Source organism: Sus scrofa, chromosome 8 (genome assembly GCF_054392235.1).
Source record: "Sus scrofa isolate SSC_HxYL_T2T_F1_AM1 chromosome 8, Sscrofa_HxYL_maternal_Yorkshire_Landrace_v2.0, whole genome shotgun sequence".
NCBI classification, from domain to species: Eukaryota; Metazoa; Chordata; class Mammalia; order Artiodactyla; family Suidae; genus Sus; species Sus scrofa.
The window spans coordinates 88,015,780-88,036,106 of NC_139390.1; the positions used below are offsets into that span (position 1 = coordinate 88,015,780).

The 20,327-nt window shown below is 41.0% G+C and overlaps 1 protein-coding gene across 6 annotated transcripts in view; it reads left to right on the forward strand.

The window, feature by feature from the left end:
* Window positions 1-20,327, forward strand: part of LOC110262145 (uncharacterized) — a 601,789-nt gene that overhangs the window by 415,793 nt on the left and 165,669 nt on the right. For 5 of the 6 annotated variants that reach the window (XR_014812837.1, XR_014812840.1, XR_014812843.1 and 2 more), the window contains one exon: window positions 15,191-15,264. The gene's annotated coding sequence lies outside the window, so the exon portion shown is untranslated. Of the gene's footprint in view, window positions 1-9,313; window positions 9,423-15,190; window positions 15,265-20,327 lie in introns of those variants that run through there. The other variant, XR_014812839.1, reaches the window with a different exon arrangement.

The window sequence follows — 20,327 nt, forward strand, 5'->3', positions numbered from 1 at the left end:
TCAGTGTCAGAGCCCTAGCAGGGCAAGACAGGTATCCCTGTAAAGGGTCAGGGGAGGCTGGCATGGGGAGTCAGGATGGCATCTATGCAGAAGGAATGGGAAGCGGGTGTAGGGTGTAAGAACTTGAGCGGTGTAAGAACTTGAGCAATGTAAGGGGTGTCCCAGGGCAGGGAGCTGGAGCCCAAGCCAGGTAAGGAGAGCATCTCCAACAATGCTGATGGCAGAGCTCAAGTGAGGACGAGAGTGTGCCCATGCTGGGTGGGGTGTTTAGGACCAAGTCGAAGGGAGAAGAGGACAGTGAGGGGTAGCAGAGCTCCAGCAAATGAGGAAGATTTCCCCCCAGAGGAGAGATATGAGCCTAGGTATAGTGAGAAGCTGTCCACATAGAGGTGCAGCTGGGAATGTGAAATCGGAGCTTTGGCAGAGAGAGGAAGTAGCCACACATGAAGACCCATCAGTGGACTTAATTGGATTGACCAGTTAAGCCGATGCAGAACAGTAAGTGGAGACAGCCTTCTAACTTTGGGAGAAGGGAGTTAGAAATACAAAAAGGGAGGAGACTAGAGTAAACTCTGTTGTGTTGGACTGGACTTGGAAGTGTTCATGTGAACTCAAGGTATATGATAGATAGACTGATTGATAGATAGTAAGTACATGAATAGATGCTAGATGGTAGATATAAAAGGATAATAGATAAATAGATGATAGATAGATAGACAGACAGACAGATAGATAGATAGAGGAATATTTAAAGATGTAACTGTGTGGATATGGAAGTCATTTGGATACGTACCTACCCACATATATTTCCTGGTTCTCTCCAGAAAAAGAGGCTTGGAGCAGTGACAACCCAGTAGAAATGAGCACATCTAGCACTGAGATCTTGGCTTTTAAATACTATTGGCCATCCAAAAGAACCAGGGCTCCTTGAAGAAGTGGCTAATTCCAGAGGTAGAGCAGGGAAAATACAAGATAGGACATATTGTACATGTCTGTTTCCTTTTGATGTGATGGGGACATGTCAAAAGGAAAGAGAAGTCCCTTTGAATGGGCTCCTTCTGGCCAAATTTGGGACAATTTCAGCATAGTAATAATGAGAGTAATGAATTAAAACCCATTGAATAAAGTTGGAGAACCACTTAGATATAAATAGATTCGTGAATTGGAGCTCCCTGGTGGCCCAGCAGTTAAGGATTTGGCATTGTCACTGCTGTGGCTCAGGTTTGATCCCAGGCCTGGGAACTTCTACATGCTGTAAATACAGCAAAAAACATTAAAAAATTTAAAAAAATGAATTCATGAAGAATTAAAAAATTTGAAGATCATGAGGATTTCATATAGTTTCAGAGTATCTCCTTATAAAATAATTATTAATTTCCAAGGGGAAAGGAGGAACGTCACAGTGGAGAAGCTTTGCAGATACCACTTCACCAAGAGACCAAAATTAAGATCATCAATAGTGGACAAATAGAAATCACTTGCAAGTTACTAGAATTGAGTGATAAGTAGATATAAACTAAATGCCCATTGACAGAGGGCTTGATAAAGAAGATGTGGTGTGTATATACAATGGAATATTAGCCATAAAAAAGAATGGAATAATTTGGATGGATGGACCTAGAAATCATCAACTCAGTGAAGAAAGACAAATGTCACGTGATACCACTTAATATGTGTACTCTAAAATGATACAAAATAACCTATTTATAAAGCAGAAACAAACTCACAGATTTGGAAATCAAACTCAGAGTTACCAAAGGGGGGAGTTCCCATCATGGCTCAGTGGTTAATGAATCTAACTGGGAACCATGAGGTTGCAGGTTCGATCCCTGGCCTTGCTCAGTGGGTTAAGGATCCAGCGTTTCTGTGAGCTGCGGTGTAGGTTGCAGACGCGGCTCAGATCCCGTGTTGCTGTGGCTCTGGCGTAGGCCAGTGGCTACAGCTCTGATCAGCCCCCTAGCCTGGAAACCTCCATACGCTGCAGGAACAGCCCTAGAAAAGACCAAAAAAAAAAAAAAAAAAGAAAGAGTTACCAAAGGGGAAACCATAGGTGGGAGGGTGGGAGGGATACATTGGGAGGATGGGATTAACACATACACACTGATACATTTATAATAGATAACTAACAAGGGCCTACTGTATAGCATAGGGAGGTCTATCACTGTTCTGTCATAACCTATGTGTGAAAAAAGAATATATATATGCATATAACTGATTCATGTTGCTGTAAACCCGAAGCTAACTCTGTAAATAAGCTATAGCACAATAAAATTTTTTTAAATTAAGAAAAAAGAATTAAGAGAGAACATGTTTTCACTTCTGAAATATTGTTGCCAGAAATTCACAGTCTGACTCTAATCAAGAGGAAACATCCAATGAAACCAAACATACTCCAAACTAGCTGGTTTGTAATTTTCTAAAGTGTCAGGACAGTCAGAGAAAGACTGGGAATCTGGTCTAGACTGAAGGAGACCACAGACAGTACAACCAAATTGGTGATTCTGGATGGAATCCTTTCTTTTATTTATTTTTTATTTTAGGCTTTTTAGGGCTGCGCCCGCAGCATATGAGGTTCCCAGGCTATGGGTCCAATTGGAGCTGTAGCCACTGGCCTATATGCCAGAGCCACAGCAACATGGAATCTGAGCCTCGTCTGCGACCTACACTGCAGCTCATGGTAACGCCAGATCCTTAATCCACTGAGCAAGGGATTGAACCCATGTCCTCATGGATGCTAGTCAGGTTCGTTAACTGCTGAGCCACATTGGGAACTCTGGAATCTTTTTTATTTTTTCTTCTTTTCAGTGCCGCACCTGCGGCATATGGAGGTTCCTAGGCTAGGAGTCTAATCAGAGATGCAGCTGCTGGCCTATACCACAGCCACAGCAATGTCAGATTTGAGCCGAATCTGCAGCTTACACCACAGCTCACACCACAGCTCAGGGTAACACCGATTGTTAACCCACTAAATGAGGCCAGGGATTGAACCCACATCCTCATGTATACTAGTTGGGATCTTAAGCCATTGAGCCACAACAGGAACTCCTGGACTGAATTATTTTTTATAAAGGATATTGAGGGGAAAATGTGTAAAACTTAGATGGAGCCTGAGAATGAGATGGTCATATCCCTGTTAAGTATCATTGTCAGTTTCTTGAATTGATGGATGTGTTGTAGTTATATAGGAAAGTGCTCTTGTTTGTAGGTAGTACATAATCAAGAATCCATGGGTAATAAGACAACGGTTCAGCAACTTACTCTCAAATAGTTAAGAAAAAGAAAATGTCTGTGTACTGAGCATCCAATTTTCTGTAAGTTTGTGATCACTAAAAAAAATTCTATGTATTTAGGAGTTCCCGTCGTGGTTCAGTGATTAATGAATCTGACTAGGAACCATGAGGTTGCGGGTTCGATCCCTGGCCTTGCTCAGTGGATTAAGGATCCGGTGTTGCCGTGAGCTGCGGTGTAGGTTGCAGATGTGGCTCGGATCCTACACTGCTGTGGCTCTGGCGTAGGCCGGTGGCTACAGCTCTGATTAGACCCCTGGCCTGGGAACCTCTAGCCTACGGCCCTAGCAAAGGCAAAAAGACAAAAAAAAAAAAAAAAAAAACCAAGTATATATTTATATATATGTTATATATAATTTATATTTGTAATATATAACACATATGTAATATATATTTGAAATATATATTATATAACACATATATTATATATGTGAAATATATATTATATATAACACATATATTATATATATGTGAAATATATATTATATAACACACACACACATATATATATATATATAATATTTTTCTTAATTGAAAAGTGACAGAGTCCCCCAGCCACCAGAGGCTGTAGCTGATCCTCAGCTCTAGTGGCGTCTAGGAACTGCGATTCCCATTGGCAGCCTCCCTACAAGGAACTGGGGAACCAGCTTCTCGGCAGTCTTGGCTCTTGGAGGCACTTAGAGAATGTTCAAAGAAGAGTTCCTCCATCCTTTGGAGACCAGCACTTAGTCAAAATCTAGGCTTTGACAGCTGCCACCCTAATGACGCCTGCCCTTCCTGACAGGTGAGGCTTGGGGATCTAATAATCCTTTGTGTAGCCTATGCACTTCAGCTGGGCTTTCCTAGCAAGCAAAACTGACAGTTTGTAACTACATCCTTCTAAGCAGCCTACAGTGTCTACAGCTCCAAGAGGAAACCCGTGATTCATTCTTTGGAAGCCCACCATGCCTCACATCTCTAATGACCTTGGTCAACATGCAAGACCCGAGACTCTGCAGTTCTTTCTTTCTTCAAGTCATCTCCTTTCTTGAGTCAACCTTGAAGTGTTACCCATCATCTCAGACTTTCGCCTGTGACGTGTGGAACTCTTGTGTGTAGTTAACGTCACCCCATCTACAACCCATCTCTGTTGGTTCCTTCCACCTCCTGGCTCAAATACCTGGCTGCTCCCCAAGTGATCTCTCAAGTAGAGTCACTTGTCTACACCTCACTTTCCTCAGGCTGAGCATCCCTTTCTTTGGCTTCTTTCAAACCACCGCTTATCTGCTCTTGCGTAAAAACCCTGCCCCTTTGGGGCTCGGGTGATCTGACTCTGTCATCTTTATCCCTCTTCATTGACCTCACTGGCCAATGTGACTGTGCCCTTGCTTACTCAAGACATGAGCAGCTGAAGGCCGACCCTGAGCTCTGCCACCCCTGCATGTCTCTGTCAATGACCACCAACACCATGCCTCTCGGTTCCTTAGGTCTCCTCCAGCCAGGCCTGTTCCACTGCTCACTCTTGTGTTTGCATCTGGATCTCATCATCTCCTGGAACTTCTCTCCATGTCTGAGTATTTAAATCCATTATATCACTCTTCCACATCAACCTCCTTTCCTTCAGTCTCTCATACGTAATGACGCCCATTACACCGGACCTCCTCCTTCATACAGTTTCTTGCCCCTTTTGTTATTTTCATCCATCTTCTGCACTCTAATTTCATTTCTTTCCAGCTTTCCTTCCCTGCTTTATCCCTTTGGGTCAATGTCCTCAGACTCTTTTGCCCTTTTGTTCTTCCTCCATATGTCCTTGGTAAAACCTTAAAGCTAAGTTGTTTCACATGTCTGCTCTCCAGCACATTCACATGGTTGGCCAGATTCATGCCATGAGAAGGATATGACTTTGATCTCAACCAAACATTCAATGTTACCCAGAGACTTTTCTGTGTGTACTCAAGCACCTCTGTGTGACATTTTCCAGTGTGGCACTTTCAGATACCCTGCTTTTCTCAAACTTCTTACCCTCCTCCCTCCCCCACCACTCTTAGCAGCAAATCTTGCCAGCAGATCTTGCCAGCAGATCTCAGAGAAAACAGAAGCAAGAGAATTTCCTCAATTCTTGCCACCGAATTTAAAACTTGACCTTCTACCATTTCTTCCTTCCTGCTGTTCCAATGGAAGACGTGTCTCCTCCAAGGCTGCTTCCTCACTCTGCACTCTGAATCACATCTCATCTTATGTCTTCAAGGACTGCTTTACTGATTGTCCTTCTCTTTATAGCTGCAGTCCTCCAGGTGGATTTGCTAGCATCGATACTCAACGTGCTTAATTTTCTCCCTTGTGGCTAAACAGCCCTTCCCTTGGCCGGTGACACCATTGCTCTGACCACCTTCAGCTTCTATGAGGGTTACTCCAATCCATGTTTTCCTGAAATTGGTTTTTTAGTTTGTTGTTGGTGTTAGTGTTTAAAATAGAAATCTATTTTCATGGCCCCCCTGCTTAAAAGCTTCCAAAAGCTCCCATCACCCTAAGGATGAAACTCAAAATATTTACTATGGCTTATGAGAGCCTTTTCAACTTCTCTCTCACTTACCTCCTGGAAAACTTGAGCATGGTCCATACCTCCCACCCCTGCATCACACCTCTACCACCCCCAATGTACATAGTTACATACTTGTAATTTTTGGAACATATCTCTCATCTCTGGAATTTTGAAAATATGTCTAGTTCTGATTAGAACATTCTTCCCTCTGTTCTGAACTTGGATAAATTCTTGTCATCCTTTATGTTTCAGTTTGATGTTATTTCCCTGTAAAACTTTCCTGACATCCCAAGCCTGTCTGATAATGTGCCCTTGTGGTTCCTGGCACTTATCTTTGTCTTGGTCCTTGGCACGCTCTTGGAATTCGCTGTTCACTTATGCTCACTAAGTTGGCAGTACCTCAGGTCAGGATCACGTGTGCTCACTTGTCTTTCTCTTCCCATCACCTGGTTCAGAGCTAGCACAAAGTGGATGCACAGAGTGGTAGACATCTGTTGGATGAATGGATGGATCCAGTCAAATATCAACCAAAAAAAGATCATATGATACTGGCAAAGAAATTCAGGAAACGAAATGATTCCAGTGCAACTAAAATGCTTTGAAATTGGTGGGCAGGAGCTTCTTATTTAATGCAATAATAATTATAATTAAGGGAAACCACCTCACGTAGGCGGTGGGGGTGGAGGAGGGGACTGTTGAGGAGATGATGAGAAAGGAGAATTGGGGAAGATATTATTTAGACATGATTTTAAAGGTCTGTCTAGAAGTTTCTTCCCTTGTCTTTAGGGATCTGAATATCCATTCAGAAAAGGGTTAAAATAAGTTCTAGTTTTGTAGCACTTAAAAATTATAAGAATTTATAGCCTTAACATGCCCTATTTTTCCCATTTTATCACCTAGTCCTTTCCTTGACCTGATACCGCTGCTACCATTACCACTTCCTTAAACCAGTTACTTTATCCACATTTTTCTGAAATCTGTTTTAAAGATGTGTAACTTATTTATGTTCACAGTGCCTGATGCAGCACTTGGCGCAAAGTATTGCCCAATTAACACTTGATAAATAAACAAATGGATGAGAGTAGTAGTCTCTTTGATCCAAGTCTGTAATTTTCCTTTTCATGTTGTTCTTCAAAAGGGATTGCAGAGTTCCCGTCATGGTGCAGCGGAAACAAATCTAACTAGGAACCATGAGGTTGTGGGTTCGATCCCTGGCCTCGCTCGGTGGGTTAAAGATCTGGCATTGCTGTGAGCTGTGTGGTGTAGGTCACAGACGTGGCTCAGATCTGGCATTGCTATGGCTCTGGCATAGGCCAGTGGCTACAGCTCTGGTTCAACCCCTAGCCTGGGAACATCGGTATGCCGCGGGTGTGGCCCTAAAAAGACAAAAAAGAAAACAAAACAAAACAAAAACAAACAAAAAGGATTGCAGTCCTTTTCCTCCTCATATACTTTCTCCTGTGAGATTTGGGTAATATCCAAGGATGCTTATTGTAATGAACATTTTATATGTTTACATGCTTATTGTAATGAACATTTCATATTTTTACATATTTCTATTGTATGGTCAATGGAAACAGAACATTTTTATGAGAAGCACTCTGCTGGGTACTGTTGTTGCAGTCAGGTTTAACTTTGCCTGTTTGCTTTTTTTTTTTTAGGCAAGAAATAGATTTATTAAGATAGGATGCTTCTGAGAGATGCAAGCAGGCAGGCAAGGAGGCTCTGCCCTGAGGATTCGGTGGGCTACAGTTTTTTTCACCCAAAGGGAGTGGGGGTGGGAAGAGATCACCTCATTCTCTTTCTTTGAGTGGTAGCTCCTACTTTGCCTATTTGGAAGCATGAATCTCAGGAAAATGGTGCCTCCTGTAAACTATTATTTATGAAATCGGTGTCAGTCAACTTCCCTGCTTTTCCCCTTTTCAATAAATTGGCCATGATCTGCATTCTCCCAGAATGATCTTTCTATGAGCTTTACCTTTTGTTTTATCTTCACAGACTTATTTTGGTGTGTTTGCTCACCCCGGCTCCTTTCCCACTTTCCTCCTATCCCACTGACCGGTCATGAGAGCAAAATTACATAAGATTGAAACAAGTCCAGCTCCCAGGGCTGCTGACCCAAAGCACGTCACAGCCCTGGGGACATCACTACAGCACTCAACCTCACATTCCAGCCTGGTCATGCTTTCTCTTGTTAGTCCTGGCTCCACATGAAACCCGCGTTAGAAGCCAAAGTTTGGTTAAGCACTTTTCCAGTGGCCAACTTTGGCTCTGATCTTTGATGGGCAGATGTAATTTTCAACCTATGTACACAAGTCATCTAAGCTGGCTGTTTGCTGACAATCGAGGACAAGGCTACTTAACATTTTTTGTAAATTTTGTATCAAGTCATCACCACCTAGCAAAAAATCCCCAGTAATGTACCTTAATACATTAAGGAAAAATCATTTCTTCTCTGCTGAAGGACATTTCTTCTCCAGAGATTGCCTTGCAAAGTAGTCGCTGAACCTATGTTGAACACGTCAAAGACACAAACAGCTGCCTGGGAAAGTTCATTTCCCCACGAGTGAGGACACATCTAACTCTCTGTGTTAATGTCAGTAACTAGATTTCCTCTGGTTTAGTTTGTAAAGGCTAAATTGCCACCCCATGACATCCATCCAGTCCAACTCCAGACACAGTCTTACCCCAAAATACCTGCTCACTGGTCTCGTCACATTTGCCCATGGCTAGGCCACAGGTGAGATAAGCACCCAGTTTTCAGTTCTCGTCCTCCTCCTGTATTCATTCAATATGTATTTATTTTGTCCTTTCTATGTCCCCAGCACTGTGATAGGTGCTGACAATGCAGCAGCACACGAGTAAATTCCTCTGAGTAAATTCCTGCTCGTGACCAGTGGAGGCAATCAGAATACAGACAGGGGATGAATAAAAAGTAGGGAACATATCAGATTGGTAAAGTGCCATGGAGTGTATTAAAAAGGGAATCTGGAGTGCCCCTTGTGTCTCAGTGTAACAAATCCATCTAGTATCCATGAGGATACAGGTTCGACCCTTGGCCTTGCTCAGTGGATTAGGGATCCAGCATTGCCATGAGCTATGGGGTAGGTCGCAGACACGGCTTGGATCCCGAGTTCCTGTGGCTGTAGTGTAGGCTAGCAGCTATAGCTCTGATTGGACCCCTGGCCTTGGAACCTCCATATGCCACCTATGCAGCCCTAAAAAGCAACAGGAAAAAAAGTTTCTAAAAAAGGGAATCTGCTAGAAAGTAGGTGAGGGTTTGGGGAGAAGGATTTTTAGACTGTGTGATTAAGGAAGGTATGAGGCAGACCACACTTAAGGAAAGAACTCACGAAGAAGCCATGCAAAGAAAAGGGGAGGGTGTGCCCCCCGCAGTTACTCAGGGAGGTATAAACTTGAGGTGTCTGCAGGAAAGAAAGACGGCCTCTGAGTGGCTGGAGTGTAGGAGGAGAGCGGGAGGTGGTTTAAGAAGAAGAAAGGTTTTAAGATGAGCCTTATGAAGCAGGAGAAGAAGGTTTGTTTTCATTCTAAGCCTCTGGAGGCCTGATGGCCTGGCAGCTCTGGGGAGAATGGAGCAGGAAGGAAGAAGAGAGGTCAGTTAGGCCACTGTCGGGGTTCAGGTGAGGGGGTGGTGGCTGGGACTGGGGTGGTGGGGGTGGGAATGGGGAGAATAAACAAATTTGGGAAACCTTTTAGCTGAGACGCTGACAGCACTTCCTCTCTGATGGAGTGTCAGCAACTGGGTGAATCCAGGATGAGTCCTATGTTTTTTACTTCCTTTCCCTTACGTATCTGGATGGTGTGGGCTTGAGACCCTTGGAAGGATCTTCTCAAGAGTAAACAGGCACCCAGTGTTTCAGGAAACAACCACAAGGAGACTTGCAAAACAAGGGGGCTCGGAAACCATCTTTTATATTTTTCTCCAGACTGGGAAGGTTGTGATTTATTTTTGTTCATTGATGAACATTTTAGGAAAGCTTTTTTGTTAACAAAGAAATTATTACAAGCAATGAATAAGAGTTTCAGTTTTTAAAGGTTCTGTTTTGTGGAAAGCTTCTAGCATTTCATCTGAAAAGAGGCTACACTGACTCTGTCCTCAGCTCTTTTTGATGAAGGAGAGACGTGTGGTGAACATTTGTTTGGGGTTTTTAGCACTACTATGGTTACAGAGTGATGGTTGAAAATGTCCTATCCAGCACGTAATTAGTTATTCCATTTCTTGATAAAACAGACATTTAAGAACAAGGCAGAGTCTGGGAGTGCAGTGGGGGCGGGGAACCCAAACTCTGTGAAATGTTTAACCTTTTCGCATAGTTCAACAAAGTTTAGATTTCTGGCAAAACGCCTAGACTTTGCAAGGCTGTTCGTGGTTGCAAAACCCGACAAGACCCCAGTGCTTAAATTATTCTGGCTCAAAAGTTGAGACAATGTGAAGAGAGCAAAAGGAAAGAAAAACACCCCCACCCCCACCCCATTAGCTGCAGTGAAGCTCATGGCACAGAGGATGCTGGGAGTTGTGAGGACAACTGATGATGTCTTAGGGGTGCATCGAAAACCTCTGCTGAGAAAATAAACTATCCCCGTAGCAAAAGCAATTTCGGTATTAAGGGTAAAGAAGGATCTTAAGAACATGTGACAATCTAACTGTCATGGATTAGCAAGAATTGTTATCACAATTGTCCTTACAGAGAGCAGGGACAAAGACTAATCTCGGTATCCTGTCTCCAGCATTTAGTCTAGAAAGAGTTGTCTCCACCAGAAATGCACCTGTGGGTTACCATCACTGTCAGTATCAGGGATCTAATCTTCTAGCCAAAGAACATGGGGAATTGGTAATTAGTAATCACGAACTTCCTTACAGCCTTTCTTAGGTATGCGTTGATGTTATCTGTTGAATTAAATTCCCTGGGAGTTTTTCTAAAATTTGTCAGAATGTGTCTGCCATTTGTAAATAAGAAAATGTAAAGTAATAATTATTAAAATAATGCAAATATTAATATTATTAAAATTTTATGGATGAAGGTAGTGCTTCCCACACATGGCCCGCAGAACCCTAATTCTGAGAGGTGGGCCATAAATAAAGGGATTGCTTAAAAACTCCACTCAGCAGTCAATAAGATTGGGAAGTATCTGAGTGTTATTCCAATGTCTCTATTATCCTTATTCTTCTTTTTAAAGACCTCAATAGTTTTATGTGTATTGCAGAGCTCTAGAAGAATAGATTACCCATTGTTTTCCAAATATATGTGATCACAAAATATGATCACAAAATTTCCCTATTCTTTGCTCCCATCCTTTTTTTTTTTTTTTTTTGCTTTTTAGGGCCGCTCTTACGGCATATGGAGGTTCCCAGGCTAGGGGTCTAATCAGAGCTACAGCTTCCGGCCTATGCCACAGCCACAGCCATGCCAGATCTGAGCCACTTCTGGGACCTACACCACAGCTCACAGCAACACTGGATCTTTAACCCACTGAGGGAGGCCAGGGATCGAACCCACAACCTTATGGTTCCTAGTTGGATTCATTTCTGCTGCACCATGATGGAAACTCCCTACCTTTACATTTTATTAATAGACTATACACCATAGATATAGCTACAAAATGGACTTATTTTCACATATACGTCTATGACTAATGGCGAGAGCATCAAAGAGAAAAAAAAAGCGAAGAAATAAACCATAGTAACAAAAGTTGGCAATAAATGGGTTATGAGAGATAAGAATGCTGTTTGTTAGCTACAGAAAAATCCAACTACATTGCCTTGAATAATAAGAAACAGAAGGTAAGTTGCTTTTTGTTTCATTTCAGCACCTTAGCAATGTTAGGTCCAAGATTTCTGCACCTCTCTTGCCTCTTCCCTCATACTTGCAGTATTGCTGCTGTGACTCTCTTACATCTGCATCCTAGGCAGGACAAAGTAAAAGAAAGTGGAAGGGTTTGGGAAAGGCCGTTCTTGGAATTAGGAAGTTAAAACCATTTTGGGGGGACACCACGGCATGGTTATGACAATCTCTAATTGTGTGGGAGTGTGTCACAGAGCAAAGAGCTGTGGGAGAGATTCAATTGGAATTTTATATTGATAATTGGGCATTTTTTGGTGTGACTTATGGAGTAACAGAAAACAAGAGTTTGGAATGATTTGTATGCACCTGTATTTGATCTGTAGAAATGGGAAGAATGTGTTATTTTAGATATATTCCTATAGGCAAATCTTTTGAGGTATACAGGTCTTTCTGAAACAAAGTGATAGGGTATCCCACCTTCTTTTGCTGTTTTGGGAATAGTATATTCTCTTAAAAAATACACAGTCATGCTGTTCCCTGGTGGCTCAGTGGATTAAGGATCCAACATTGGGTTGCTTCTGTGCTGTGGGTTCGATCCCTGCCTGGGAGCTTCTGGATGCCAGGGTGCGGCCAAAAAAAACATACTCTCTCTCTCTCTCTCTCTCTCACACACACACACACACACACACACACACACACACACACACAGACACACACACACACACACACACACACACACACACAGAGCTTTAAAGCTGTGTTGGGAGCAGATATGCCCTCCATCCCTGGAAACACTGTCTAGTGGCTTGTCATCCAGATCTAGGTCAGTCACTTGCCAGAGAAAAAAATCGTTCTGGGTCTTTTCCTTGGGCTACTCATAGACATTGTTCCTTTTACTAGATTGGATCTTCCAGGACCCAATTCAGCCCATGGCTTAAAACATGAAAGCAATTAGCGACTTCTAAGATAATAACCATTTATTTTTCACTCACTGGGAATAAATATACACTATTTGATGGGGATAAATATACACTAGGAAACAAATTGCTTCCGTTTGCTTATGAAATGTTCTGTGATGATGAGACACAGACATGTTGCTACAGTGCTGTTCTCCCTGGAATGGAATTTATTAAAAAGAAGATCCATGATGAATCCATGACAGGAGCTATCATCTTTAGTCTGTAAACTACCCAAAAGGAACATTTGCTATAAAACAACTTCTTCTAAAAAATGGCAATTATGTGGACCTCAGATTCATTTTATAACAAAATCGAACTAACATTCTCTGGCATAGAAACTCAAAGTGTATTTCTTCTTATTTTTCATTATAAAAGTAAGATAAGCCTCATTTTCAACATTTTGAAAAATAGGGGAAAATACTACTCTGAACCCAATAATCCTAAACATTATTGTGAGATCTTTCTTCTCACTGTATGTTTTTCTTTGCACCTCTTTGTCTTCACTCATTGCTGGGTTGTAAGCATTGTTTTCATAATACAGTCTAAAATCATCCTGCTGCATGAACAGCTGGGCAGTTTCCATTTTCTCAGTGTGCTTTTGAATCCATATTATCATTCCTCATATCGTAACAGTGTTCTTGCCCATAGATGCAAAGGTTATTCATTAGTATATTTAATCCTTCAGTGGATGTATTGACTACCTACTTACATGTGCCAAGAAACCATGGTGGATACAGAAGAGCAGTAATGGTCCCCCATGTCAGGAGTAAGTGATATAGGTGTATTTAATTGGGCTTCACAAAATGGGGCATCTATAGAAGGTGATTATAAAAGATGGTAGATTCAGGCAAAATGCAAAAATAACATGACATTATACTCTGTAAGGTCAAATTCTTCCAGTGCACCTTATAAACCAGAGAAAAAAAGGTAAATAGCCACTTAGCTCATTTATTTTCATCCTTTCCCCTCTTTTCTAAATATTATATGCTATAATTTTCCCTCTAAGCATGGCTTTACCTGCATTCCACACATTTTAATATTTGGTATTTTAAGTGTCATTCACTCAAAATATGTTTTTTGGTTTTTTTTTTTTTTTAATCTTTTCTAGAGCTGCTCCTGGGGCATATGGAGGTTCCCAGACTAGGGGTCTAATCAGAGCTGTAGCCACCAGCCTACACCACAGCCACAGCAATGCGGGATCCAAGTCATGTCTGCAACCTACACCACAGCTCATGGCAACGCCGGATCCTTAACCCACTGAGCGAGGCCAGGGATCGAACCCAAAACCTCATGGTTCCTAGTCAGATTCATTAACCACTGAGCCATGACGGAAACTCCTCAAAATATGTTTTTAATTGCCAAAAATAAATAAATAAAAGATGGCAGGTACTGCAAGGGTTGAGAGGAGTGAGAAAATACTAAGACTGGAAATGAAGTCACTGTTCATCCTGGGCAAGGACATGTACTTCGAGAGGTGGGGACCATCGGGCCGGAGGACATTCCAGGCAGAGGCAGAAAAGGGTGGGAAACCACTGAATGTGTTTAAGGAGTAGTTAAATTTATGTCTGGTCTGCAGTTTCCTACACTTCCTGAGGAAAATGATCTGAAAGCATCCTCAGTTCTCTTTACTTTTATGTATAGACTCTATCAGTGAGTGCATATTCTACAGTGAATAGACACAAACTCTCCTTTTTCTGAGTGAAGAGTGGCTTTTCCCAGACTCCTTCTCTTTGCTGTCATCTCTTGCAAAATCTGAAAAAGGAAAGCCTCATTTCGAAGAGAAAAATCAAAGGATGTACCTTTGAATACTCAGCCTTACCAGAACGTTCTTACCGACTCATATATTTTAGGTAAAAGCTGGAGTTATTATTTAATCTGAAAATGTCACTGCATTTTTACTTTGTGAGATCTTTGTGAGAACAGTATTAAAATGTACATGTAAGCTGGGGAAGTTTTAGAATTGAAGTGTCAGAACTGGAGAAGGGGCCTCGTCCCAGATCACTTACATCACTAGGCAGTGATCCCCAACCCTGCGTTTCCTTAGGTGTTATATTTTCTTATGAAATGGGAGCCTTACCTTGAAGACCAAATGCAAACTCTCTAAAACCAGATCCTTAAGCACAGTATCGGAGTCTCTAATAGATCTTCTCAGAACAGAGATTGAAAAATACTTATTTCACAGACTCACTGATATAGAGAACAGACTTGTAGTTGCCGAGGGGGAGGGGGAGGGTGTGGGATGGACGGGGAGTTTGGGGTTGGTCAATTCGAACATTTACATTTAGAGTGGATAAGCAATGAGATCCTGCTGTATAGCGCAGGGAACTACCCAATCACTTGTGATAGAACATGATGGAGGATAATATGAGAAAAAGAATGTGTGTATAGGTATGATAGGGTCCCTTTGCTGTACAGCAGAAATTGACAGAATGTTGTAAATCAACTATACTTTATTTAAAAACTTTTTTTTTCTTATTTTATTTTTTTTGTATCTCCCCAATACCTTATTTTTTTCTACTGTACAACATGGTGACCCAGTTACACATACATGTATACATTCTTTTTTCTTACATTATCAAAAAGAAAAATACTTGTTTCATCCCTCTGCTCATTTTACAGATGGGAAAATTGAGTCCCAGAAAAATCAAGAAGCCGTGGAGGATCTATTGCCTTCAGCTCCATTATGAAATCAGGTACTTTCAGGATCCAGCGTCTTGGCTGACTTCAAACCTTTAAACTAGAAATGCATGCACTGGGCTGAGCCATAGTAAGAGTCTACTCTTTCTTCTATCTTCCTTCTTCAAGAGAATAGGTGGGGAAAAAAGAGCTCTCTAATTCTAGGCCCAGGATGCATGGGCCATGAGAAAAGTCCCTCCAGGGGTCAGCCACACCCTCTACTTCTGGTCCTTCTGGGTCCAGCTTTGTGCACACTCCTCCCACAGCTCCAAGAGAACTGGGAGGTTCCCAACAGCACTTTCCCTATTTCAGCAAAGCACCAAGCAGCACCGGCTTCGAGAGCAGTAACAATTCTTATTCTGAAAATGTATGTGAAACCGAAAAAACAATTCTTACTTTCCTGTTTGTTCCCAGTTCCAAACCTTGAAATGCTTCTAATGAGTTGATTCTATTACATACAATTATTTTTAAAAATATTCAAGATGAAAACACCTTCTGGTTCAGTTTTTTTACCGCTACCTAACGTGTCCTGATGCTTCATGAGCAAAGACATTAATAGAGGCTTTATAAGATTTACCTTTTCGTTCAACTGGTCCTTTTTGATTAAATCAACCCGCAGGACAAATGGCCATGTTTGCAACTTGGCTGATCTGTGTGAGATGTATCTTGAGTGGATCACAAATTGATGAGCTCTGAACCAAATGTTGTGCTGGGTTTGCTTTGTGTGACATGAAAGGTGTGTTTTGAAATGTTTGAATTCGTTGCCAAAACTTAACAATGAAGAGATTTCACATAAACATCCAGTTTCCTGATGTCTCTTGAAAAAAAAAAAAAAATCAGAAGATTGGGCAATACTGTGCCCAAAGTCTTAAGGTTTGCTGAAAGGTAGTATTTGACCCGAGTTCTGCCTCTTTGGATGGGATATGTCTTCTTCAGTTGACCCTCATTCCTGGAGTGTAGTCTGGTAACTTTCCTTATGATGTGCAGTAAATATTCCTTTGTATCCATCTCTTTATTAAGAGTAAACCAGGATATAGTTGACCTTGAAGGCACATGTTTTTCATGTAGAATTGGACTGAGGTACATAATGTAATTGTCTCTGTGGGCATCTGAGTCTGCTACCCTTGTACATCGTGCAGACAGATAATACAGTGTTCGGTTAATTCTGAGATGCACATTTTCCCTCAATTTTAGCATCTCTGAAATCGGTAGACCTCATAGAGTTGCTGTCAGCCAGGCAGTAGTCATGGTGAAGTGGCCACTGTTTGCAAACTTTGTCATAACTGTCCTCATTATTGTTATTTCAATTGAGATTATGTGCATTGTTGGGGAGGTGCATGTTGAGTGTAATTGTTATTTCATTCGTTTTCCACAAGAAGCCTGTTATTCAGCCTTGACATGAAAAGGGACGGTCTATGTGGAAAGACAGCAGCTGGCCATAAATTTGAATCTAGTTCAAGCAAATGTTCTTTGTGGGCGAGATGACTGCAATTCCTTCTTTTCTTGGAAAGAGCAACCAAATGCTTTAGAGGACTAAGAAGGGAAAAATCCTACAGGTCTAGGAGGCTTTGTTACATTTTGTTACTGAGATAAGTGCAAAAGTATTCCCATTATAGGTCAAGCAGTGCAACAAGAGGCAAGAGAAAATGCCAAATAATTTGGAATAGATGAAAGAAAGTTCCAGGCAAAGAAGCCTGCGTGGGCCACCCAGGCTTTCAGTAAGAACTGTCGTTAAAGTGTTATATCATAGATTGATTGGAAAAGTGTATCTTCTTTTTCAAATTGTGCACAAAATAGTGACCCTTTCAACCAATGATATCTTGGATTCAATAAAATAAGGTAAAACAAAGCCAGAAAACAATGTCAACTGGAAAAAAAAAAAAAGGCACAACGTACTTGAGAGTTGTGGGTTAAGTTTTATTCAGGGTCAAATGAGGACTATATCCTGGTGGGATCACTCTGAGGACCTGCTCCAAAGAGGTTGGGAGGTGGTCAGAATACTTGTGATTTTAGCAAAGCGGGTATGTGCAGTCAAGCACACATTTTGCAGAAGGACGTTGCTAGTCCTGAGGAGCAGATACTTCCATTAATGATTTTAGTGCTTTTCTAGATATGAGGAGATGCAGGGAAATTGGGCTCAGAAAATCTTCTTCTGGACATAGCTATCTGAAGCGCTGTTCTGCCAGTTTTTCCCAGAGCCCAGAGTGCCTCATTGCTGATCTCCAGCCTGAACTCCTTTCACGCAGTGTTGAAGGTCAGCGACTGCCACAGCCTGTGACGTCATTCTTGTAGAACCAGGTAGCGAGTGACAGTTTTCGGCTGACAATAGAAGGGGCTCATTGTCTGTGCTGGTCATGGCCACTGTCTCTTCACCAACTACCCACCTGGCTTTTTCAAAATTGTGCTCTATCTCTTTCCAACCACTGAGTGAGAGAGAAAGTGGAGGCAAGATGAAAAAATGGCAGAACTCTTAGGAAACAGTAAATGCTGACAAAGCAGAAAATAGAACCTGAAATTTGAACTTGGTCACGTTACGTAACACAGTAAACCAAGTACCTGTAAAGCTTTAAAGGAAGATTAATGGAAACCAAAATACAAAAGAAGTGCCTTCCCAAGTATTTCCTAGTTTAAAGGGGGCATTTTTTTAACCCTAACAGTTTTGTAGGATGTCACCTGAAGGGTGAGGTGAACTTAGCCTACTCTACTGCCTGATGAAAGACACCAAAACCCACTATTCAGGACGGTGACACAACCATCCCCTGTCATGTGTTATTACTTATAGTAAGTGCCACGGGATGAATGTTTGTTATTAGCAGAAGTTTCAGGGACAAGTTTTTATCATCCGTTTTCTGGTCCACTCCAATTTAACAACAATTTTCTATTTTGCCTGCAGGCTAAGAAAGCTAAGTTTATGCCAAAGACATTTCTATTTTCGCTGTCATGGACCTAAATGAACATTTTGTTTTTAAAAGAAACTGGAAAAATACTTGCAAGAAAGAGCATGTGATTTATTTCTTGACACTTTCTGAAATAATTTAAGGTAATTCCAATCAATAAATAGCTCTTTGGTTTAGTTATCTTTCCAGAAAGTGAGGTGCTGGCTTTAGTTTGATTGGAAGAAACTTGTCTTTACTCTGCAAAGGTCCATGTTATTAATACACATATTTGGGGTGTCATCTAGCTTATTTCTGCTCAAAGATCCTGTGATAGGGCCTTGGAAGGTATGAATTCACTTGGGTATTTTTTGTTTCTCACATTTTAAAACCGTGATATCAACCAAATAAAACCTAATTGGGAATGGCCCCACAATATCCCTTTTGGTAAAATCTCTGACTTCTAGGCTTAATTAACATGTTTATTTGTAAAACAAAATGTAAATGGCCTTTTATAAAAGCTGAGCACACATACTCTTCTCTTCAGAAGGAAAACAAGAGCTCAAGGTAAAAGATGACTTTCCCTAGCAAATTTCTGCTTTCACTTTTAAGTTGCTGAATGATTTGCCTTTGGGCTGACATTTTTCATACCTTTTACAATTTTCTAAAAGCGAGATTTTGGTGATTGAGTTTTGCAGTGTATTTAAAGCCTATTGAAAATAGCTGCTGTTCTTTGCTAGAAATTTTGCCCTTGAATAGAATTAAAGCTGAGAGATGTGAGAAGCTTAGTTGGGGTGGAACATATCAACATAATTTTAGTTTGTGTGTTGTGTGATACAGAGTAGACACTTAATAAGTATTTGTTGAATAAACTCTTATCACATATGTGTGCATAAATGTACATATTATCTTTCAATGAAATTCAGAATTAGAATATGCCCTACAAGTGAAATGTTTATGATTCCTCAACAGATGAAGTCAATAATAATAGCCATAAAATGTCAATTTTTTGTTTAAGGTATTATTAATAATAATAATAATAATAATAGTGTTTAAGTTCATTTTCCTCTTCAGCTGTCAACTCCAACTCAGATTGTGCCTCTAAGACCCCAGCAAATTGTAGGGCCATGAGCTGTCTCTAGCCCAGTCACCAGATCCAAAGTTATCTTAGGTGACAGAGAGCTGCATCTTTATCCTCCAATAGAACAAGACCAAGAAGGGTTTTTTCATTAGTTATACCTGGTTGGGAAGAGAAGAGCAAAAAAGACAGATCATTCACTTATTTACTGATAGATTCCACATATTTGTGCAAAAGGGGAAAATTATATAAAATTTCAGGTGATGGGAGAAAGCCATTTCTACAGGTACAAGAGCATCCTATTTCAACTATTTATTGAAATTCTCAAGAGCTTGTCAATGAATTAATATCCATTTGATTAGGGAGGGTTTGGAAAGTTTTAAGGGTCCAAGGCATGTTACTAGGAAGAGTCAGTATGTGGCAAACCAGGTACAGGGTGCCAGGAGAGGTTAACACCAAGACTTCTGAGCTCATTTATTTAGATGGAAATATTTTCATAGCCTTTTTATTGACTTGTAGTACAGTGCCATGAGCCCTGTGAATTAATTGGGAGAAAATGGTTTGCTTCTTTGTTTGGGCGACAAGATGTCTAACTATGACACTTATCTACAGTTAGAAGAAGAGAAAGGAAACGATGTGAGCTTCATATTCTGCCTTTGTTGGCTGACTAGATGTTGTGGATGGTTCACACATATTGAGCATCTATTTTGCTCAATAAATTGGCCAGGCATTGTGCTAGCTCTGGGGGAATCTCTAAAAATAAATTTACAATTAAAAAATGAGTATATTATTTGGGCACAGAGAGGGCTCATTATTTCTTTAGGATGTGAAAATTTTGTTAAATGGCACTGTTAAGACTTTAAACAGTTAAATCAACTTCTACTACAATTTCTTATCATCAGGAAACAATTGGAGTAACTAGCATTCCTTTCCTCTAGAAATTCCCAGACTGTAAATATTCTCTGTCATTCCAAGTAAGCATCAGATGTGAACTCCCCAAGGAAGACAACACATAGGAAAGGGACCTGGTTGAGTTGGTGAGGTCTTTAGACCTCTGAGGCTTGGCCTAGGGGAGCTGGAAGGTGGTCTTGACCCAATAGAGCTCTAGATTATCTGAGATAGTTCAACA